The sequence below is a fragment of the Pyxicephalus adspersus genome, chromosome 11 (genome assembly GCF_032062135.1).
Source record: "Pyxicephalus adspersus chromosome 11, UCB_Pads_2.0, whole genome shotgun sequence".
NCBI classification, from domain to species: Eukaryota; Metazoa; Chordata; class Amphibia; order Anura; family Pyxicephalidae; genus Pyxicephalus; species Pyxicephalus adspersus.
In genome coordinates this window covers 56,741,178-56,749,628 of record NC_092868.1, presented here as the reverse complement: position 1 = coordinate 56,749,628, position 8,451 = coordinate 56,741,178, and the positions used below count along the sequence as shown (strand labels likewise).

Genomic DNA, 8,451 nt, shown 5'->3' with positions numbered 1-8,451 from the left:
GAGGATTTTAGTCAAAATTATCTATGACACTAATAATGAATACATAATCCAATATTGGGTTATTATGGTAAAAGGTTTTATATTTTTACCACACATTAAGAGATTGGAATAGAAAATTTTCTTTTAATAATGAATACAATTATTGAGATAATTGGGATATATTATATATTTAAATTTTGGGGTATTATGTCACTGGGTTATGCAAATTTTTTTGTTATAATGGTTATTTTATACTATCTTATCATTTAAAATCTTACCTCAGTTCCCTCCACTATATAAATGAAAGTTGCCACATAGTAGCACTAGGTAAATAAGAAAGAAATGAATAATATGAATATTTGTAACTGTATTAAGAAGTTATGTATTTTTGCCTATTATGGTCTAAATGTTTTTGTATATATGTTTGTTGCTTTGAATTCTCAATAAAAAATTAAAAATAAAAAATAAATACATTTTTTACTTTGCATATAAGGATTGTCTACACTTTTATGTAAAGTACCGTATTTTTCGCCGTATAAGACGCTCCGGAATATAAGACACACCCAATTTTAAAGGAGGAAAATCTAGAAAAAAAGATTCTGAAAGATTATTCCCCTTCTGATCACTCGAGTGCCATTCATACCGGTCTTCTGATCACTCTGTGCTTTTTTTCTATTGTACGGCAGTTAGGACAGGGAACAGCAGGTGGCGCTGTGCCGGCTTCTTTCGCTTTGCTTTACAGACAGGGGAAAACACAATGCCTGCAGAGGAGAGAAGAGAGACACGCTGCAGCCAGAGACACACGCAGGATCGGGTATCGGGTGAGTATAATATTTTGATTATTTTTTTTAACACATTTGTCGTATAGGACGCACTAACTTTTCCCCCCCAGTTTTGGGGAAGAAAAAGTGCGTCTTATATGGCAAAAAAATACGGTAAATGTTGCATTTAGGCCAGCTGTAACTAGAGGCTTTTGGTTGGTTAATTTATTTACTTCTCCTTGTGAGCTAAGATGAAAATGAGATGAGTATAATCAATGAGATCGCTCACACACTTTCTCCTCTGCACAGCACAATAATCAATAATAAACCCCAACTTGCTGAGAGCCGATCTTACAAAGCTTTCATCGTATTTGAACACATGGAACCATTCCACATCATTTGCAAGGTATGTTGCATTTAGTGCCCCAATATTGATCAGGTGGCCCCTGATTTTCAGCAGGTTTGACATTTTTTTTAAGGTTCCTCATGTAATCATCTTCATTCTTACAGATGGCATCCAGTAACCACACACTGATGACGCAGTCAGCAAGAGGTAAAATCATCGGGTCTGTTAGATTTTCCTTTTCAAGGTTACACATTACGATTTGCCTAATGGAATCCTTTAGTTTCATCTCTATGTTCTCAATCAGTTATGCAGACATAATGTCTATTAGTCTATTAATGTCTTATAGTTATGCATAATATACATATTTTGTACTGTGATTAGAGATCTCTTTTGAACCTACATAAATATGATGTTAATCCAAGTTTTGTATAGAATAGAAAAGATTTAGGACTCTTTCTAAGCTTTTGCTGCTATCTGGGACTCTGTTAATGCCCTTTATTTAGATGTCCAGCTGACAACATTTTATCAGCAGTAGATGATTGGAACTCTTTACCAGCAAAGGAGATAAAATTATTGGAGCTGGAGAGGCTAGAATTAATTTTTTTCCTTGCTCCAAAGCAATCCCTGTAGCTTTGTTAGCTATACCACAGCTGACTCTGCCTATCTGGACTCCAGACTGCACATTTTCACAATTTGGAGTCAGAAATTTCCGTCTTTATGATACATTTGTTTTTTTTAATAAGAAAACCTTTATCACATAAAAAGAATTAACAGAGTACAATGGGTTACCTAAAGAGAAACCACAGGAGTATAATTGCCGAATTGTCAACCACCTATAACTTGTGCACCGTTTCCAAGCCTGTTGATTCTTGATTAGCTGAGCTTAGGGCTGGTCCTGGGAGATCCATTTTTCCTGTTCACTAGTTCCTACCCGGGGCTTAAAATTCCTGCAACTCCTCTAAACCAAGAGGATCTATGGAAAGAAGCTGGTCGTTCAACTGTCCCTTGGGGAAGGTCTTGCTGACCATTTACCTTCATTTGGTATACCTGGTGTGGCAGCAATATATTGGGTCCCCAGACCTGTCCTGCCCATCACACATTTCAGAGGCATATGGAAGCACAGAGCCAAGAAATAGATCAATAGAAAAAGAAAAGCATTACCTAAAGCAGCCCTGCTATCATTATGGCTTTCATACTTGCCTTGCCGCAGTCCAAGGTTTGATAACTGGTCAGGATAGCCATGTTCATTTTGTAAGTTGTCCCTATGTTTACCTTGGTTTCCTTTTGCCATCTTGTTTCCTTCCAACAATTCCCCATCCTTCTCACAAGAAAAAATCTCAGTGGCTATAATTTTAAAAAAGACACTCTTAAACGTGGTAGCCTTGCCCTTGATTTCATAGTGTTTGCTAATTGCTAGTGCCTACATTTTTCCTTGATTTTCTGTTACTAACTCAAAATTCATCTGAACATTCTACATGTACTGCTTGACAACTTGCTTGTTCTCCTACAACCTCAAACCCCCTGACTCCTTTTGATTGACTGACTTTTTTGTAAGACCTCCCTCAATGTTTGTTCTCTCCCAACCACAGGTTTGGACGGCTCAGAACCCTGAACCCCCCTCAGATCTCGGTCTTTTTCACAAGCCCTGTTTGCCCTGGAGTTAGTCTTTCTCCAGGCTCCATCCCTTACATACTCAATACCTAGGGATGGTCCAACTAGTCTCCTGAGACTGAACAGGGGCTTGTCTATAGGAGAAGACTAGTAAAACAGATTGGGGCATTGGAACTTTGTTCAAAGCATTGATACTCATCCAGGGACTCTACAAACAGAAACCACTTATGATAGTACCAAATCATCAGCAGATGCCTCACCTTTTTCCTTCCAACTGTGCAATAGCAGTTTTTGTGTGAGTCCAATCAAAAGCTCCAATGCGATCATTGAGCCATCTATGCAGATCCATGGCACATTTCTCCTTGATCTTCAAAAGAATTATATCTTTGAAGATGTTGGAAGCTGAATATAGATGATGAATAACGGAGCCTTTACTGAAGTCAACTAGAAGATTTCCTTGAATAAAACCTGTGTAATAAAATAAAGTAAACACTGAAGGTTGGCGTCTGATGACATCAGAGCCCTTCCAATATTTTGAGAAGTCGCTCTCAATCCCATCAGATCTTATTTGTGAGGTAAATTTGAATTACACATCGAATAAGTTGTTTCCCTGTGTAACCTTCAATCTGAACTTTAGATTTAAAGAGCAAGTAAACTCAAACCTCACCTAAAAAAAAAAAAAATACACTTACCTTCAATCCTGCAGAGCAGCCGATCGGTCTGAAGGTATCTTCACCGCCATCTTCTCCTCTTCTTTTGGGTTCTTCTCACTACGTCACCTGACACAGGCATGAGATCAGGTGACATAGATGGGAAAAAAACTTGCCGATCTCATTGCGCATCCCTTCTCTTTCCCTTTTGACAGGCAGGGCTCCTTCTGCACATGCCCGAGATGCTCAGGCATGCGCAGAAGGAGCACTCAAGAGCCTTCCAGAATGTATCCTGGGAAGCCTGGCCGATCAAGAATTAGGGGGCAGAGCTCCATCCTTTTTTTTTTTATAAAAAAAACAAACAGAATTTTTACAATGCCAAGAGGGTTCTTATTTAAACTCTTCCTATTATAGGGTAACAACCCTCTGTCCCCTTCAATTTTTCTTCTGTGTTGTCACCCGGTCCTATGGGTTTCCAATGAAGTGTCAGCTTCAACACACATTACACAGGCATGATCCACTGTTACAGGCACCAAGAAACCTGCATTTAGACAGAAAGTGGTTGCAAAAAGGTCAGATATCATAAAAAAAAAAAAAAAAAACAAAACACCATGGCATTGCATTGGATAACCTGTGCTTTAGCAACCTACATTTCAATCAATTATGTTTTATATCTACGGCAGGCTCTTTTTTTGTTTTGTGGGTCGAAGCAGTATCAAGGCTCAGGTTTCACCACATTGGGTGGAGCAGGGATGCTAATGTCCCCATTACTGTGCCTTGCATACTACAAGTAGGTCACTGAGACTTCATATTATTAATTTTACAAAGAATAAATATGTATCAAAGAGATCCCAAGGTCTTGCAAATTAAAACAATGGACCCACATTCCAAATAGTCCATGTAAATAGATCAAGACAAAATCTGGTGTTAAGAAATGTTCATCTGGCCAACGAATCTGTGCATCCATTGGTAGGCTGTGCACAGCTGAAGGGGAATCTACAGGCTGATCAGCTCCTGACTCAGTCCTGCATTGTCATTGGTTGCTTTGTTTTAATTAATTATTTGTTTTGGGAGCTCAAAAAGTCCCCCTTTTCTCTGAACCTCTCCTGGGTTCTTAATCTAATAATAAAATTATTATTTTCTATAGCAAAATGGCTCAATATTCTCATTACCTTTTTTTAAGGCAGCTCACCAACAACATAAAACACCTATTTAGGGATACCAAAAATCCACCTCTAACAAACTAAAAATGAATACTGAAAATAATTTGTAGGAAATCAAGAAATAATTTATGAAATCCACAGCACATTTTAGAAAAAATGCTGACATGTTTCAAGGCCAAAACAATCTTGCTTCATCAAGGCAATAGCAAACAATAAACATACAGAATATATGTTAGACCCATTATATGTCCAGAACCAGTGCCCTGCTGTCACGTATAACAGGGAGGGGAGGGTAACAGAAAGGTGTATAAACTACTAGGCCTCAAATAACTAGGGAAAAGGGAATGGTCACCCCTTGCAAACACCCTAATCTAGCCCTAACTCCTAACCATATGAGTACCCCCTGATGGTAGGAAGGCTCATACTCAGGAACCTAGGCCCTACTAGCCCTGTATAGCCCTGGCAGTAGTGGCTGACAAGAGACTGCTGGTTCCTTCCCTTATGAAGGACCCAGTGTCTCCCTGAGGCCTAGTAAACAACAAAATAACACAAAACACCAAAAGTAAAGCAACTTATCTTATAGCAGATATCAACAGGAACACAGGATGGTTCAACACTCCAGCTTTTCACAACCCAGCAGTGAATATCAACCGCACAGCATGAAGTGTGAGGCCAGACTAAATGGAGGAGCAGTAATGACCAGCAGCTGCACCTGATACAAGGGGAGTGCTCATTACAAACAACAACACAGAAACAAGTAAAACCAAAGAGGCTGTCAGATAATCACATATGCAGCTTGTCTGACAGATCCTCAAACTTCAGTCACTGAAGGGACCGTGACACCTGCAGATGCAAGTCCATCAATCTAATGCTGCACTCATAGCCTCTAGCAAGCCCTAACTCAAACGATGGCCTCTGGGGAAGAACCAACAGAACCAAGAGCCCACAGATAATGCAATACAGGAAATTCCAGAGGAGGGACGTCCAGGATATAGAGCTAGACAAGTTACCAGTCCACCAAATGAAGTATCCAGGGGTTAGGACAAAGCAGAGTCCAGGTCACAGGCAAAGGTTGGTCCAGGCAGCACACAATCTCAGGGTTGGAAATAGTCAGCAACAATTAGTCTAACAAATTACACACCTGCTTAATGCTAGAACAGGCAACTGGAGGCTGTGGGCAGAGAGGCTATAAAGCCTTACCAGCCATTTAGACAACTGCTCTGTTCACTGGCTGCACCATAAACTCCAAATCACCTTCAGCTGCACACAGCCTCGGTGAATGTGCTGGGGATGCCGAGTAGGATATATCTCAGGTGGAATATTCACTTTTAAAGGGAAGCTGGGGATGCGGTATGCTGCAGAGTAGAGGACAGAAAATTCATTTTTAGATCCCACCACAGGAGGTAATAGGCTGGCATACAGGGACACATGGCACTGCTGACCAGATAAGTGTCTTTTAAGAGTAAAGCAGAAAAAATCTGTTTTAAAAAACATATTTAACATATAGTAAATTGTATTTGTAAAACTGATCATAACAATGAAACAAAATTATACATCACATTAGAACAGGACCAAAATAGATTGAATTCATATTTCCAAAGCTAAAAAAAAGCCAGAGCAAACATAGAAAATCTACATTATGATGTAGGATTTATGAATGACTATCTATCAGGTACTAGAGACTGGAATTAAAAAAAATGTTCACAATATATACTCTCTCATAAAAACATCATAATTGGCTGATCTAAAAATAAAATAATAATATGGTGGAACCACTGAATATCCTCCTATGTATAATAACGCTATATATATAAAAAAAAACAGAAATATAACATTATCTAAAAATCTCAATCACTATTTTAATGAAAAGTCAAATTATTTTGTTTCTACTTACAGACCTTTACCAGAATGTGACAGTGAACAATAATTCTGAAATGCTTTCATATGCAGTCTGCAAACCACAAATGTCTAAATTTATCAATATGGAGAGTTGCACTATTATTGGTAAAGTTAGTTATTTTTTGCATGATAAAATTTCATTTATACATACCCCTGCTGAACACATAGTGAAGATGAGTCTTCTGCAAAAACCATTGTTTTGTTTCCAGAGAAGTACAATTCAAGGCTTTTTCTATTGTCACATCCACGAATGTGGTAGAATTTTTTGTGGTGTGGAATACATTACAATGTTGAGCCGTCAATATCACTGTGCAATGTTCTCAATTCATCACAGCGTTCAGTTTATTTTATCAGGTAAAACCATTGGATTGATATCGCCATTTTGTTGGTTGTATTCACATGGCAGTCATGGGGCATTCAGCTGATAGAGATTTGAGTATCTATTTGTTTTTATAAAATAAACCCTACTAAATAAATGTTGCTCACTATGTATTATTCTTGTTTTTTTCTTGTCTACCTAAGGTAACTTGCAATAAAACAGCAAAAACAATTATTTCACCATGAACAGGAACAAAATTATGAAAATACAAGAACAACTAGCTAGTTTCAAAAAGAAAATAAAGGACCCTTGAAGATGTAAGGTATAAGATATAAAGTATAAGGTCTCATTGCACCAGTCAAGGATGGTAATTGGATTCTTTTGAAAATCACATCTGATTTCCTCGGTGAAAGCCAGGGGCATGGGTGTCTGCAGGATACCTCTCCAGGGCCCAAAAATGAACAGCTGGTTGATCATTCATGTTTATGCATTTATACAGTGCTGACATCATCCACAATGTTCTAGTCCAATGTTTCTCATCCAGGGTTCTTTAAGAGGTTGCTGGGGGTTTCTTGAGCGATGAGTAATTTGTGACTTTTAGGTCAATTTAAGTGACACCAATGATGTTTTTGGCTGTCAGTGACATTCTTTCCAAAGGCAGCCTGAAAGACCAGAAAGTTATTTCTAGAAATCCTCCAATGTTTAAAAAGACAGAAAAACACTGTTTTAGTCCATAGTCATGCCAAAAACTGTCTTTCAATAGAGTTTACAATGGTCATGTGCTATTAGCACAGTCGAAGGCCAACCATGAGAGAATAATCTATTAGTGGCGGTGGTTGAAGAGTTACAATCAGATTTGTAATAGATTTCTGATACAGATTTCTGTATCAGAAATTTTACCTATCCTGACCTGAATTTGAGCCCTCCAAGCTCTGATATTCTCGATGCAGGAATTTTATAGAGGATTGATGTCAGTGCAGCTGTCTACAAAAGATGGATTACAGATAGACGGGGCCATTTTGTGCTACTGTGCTAGTAACCTAGAAATAGTTTGTAGAGCCTGTAAAAAAAAAAAAAAAGTGAGATAACATTTGTCCAACAACTGAGCTCATCAGATGGGGGGGGAGCTTGGAGCCAGTGCAGGAGTTATATTGTCTCTACACAGCCAATCAAGATGGCAGGAGATCACAAGAAGGAAAAAAAGAAAGGAGAATTTTATAGCATCCTGTGATGGAACAGTCTAAAATTCTGGCAGAAATTGCTGAATCCTTAGAATGTTTATGTAACATTTGGCATATTTAGCATGTTTTGCCTAGTGTTCTCTGCCTACGTATTCCTGCATTCCTGCAGCAAAGTGGTCCCATAGCCCCTAGGGCACTGTTTCTTAATCATGGTTCCTCCAGGGGTTGTTAAGTGTTCCTTAAACAATGAGTAGTTTGTGCCGCTCAGATCAGTTTAACAGGATCCAATTATCTTCTTAGCTGTCTGTAAGGATGGCAGCCTTTCCAATGGCTAACAATGTAGGAGGCATTCTTCCCACCACACTAATGTACTGTGAGCTGCGGATATATTATTTATAGCCGGGGTTCCACAGTAAGTGCATACCAAAAGCTGAATTACAGACAAATATAAAAGGCACAAATATCTCCAGCTCTGTATTCATGTTCACATCAAAAATTTTATTTTTAATGCAATCAGTGTAAGTACCTGAATTTGATTTGGT

General features: G+C 38.5%; 1 pseudogene; it reads right to left on the bottom strand.

The window, feature by feature from the left end:
• Nucleotides 1-969: 969 nt before the first annotated feature.
• LOC140340277 (nicotinamide N-methyltransferase-like) lies at nt 970-3,539 on the bottom strand (annotated as a pseudogene).
• Nucleotides 3,540-8,451: the final 4,912 nt, after the last annotated feature.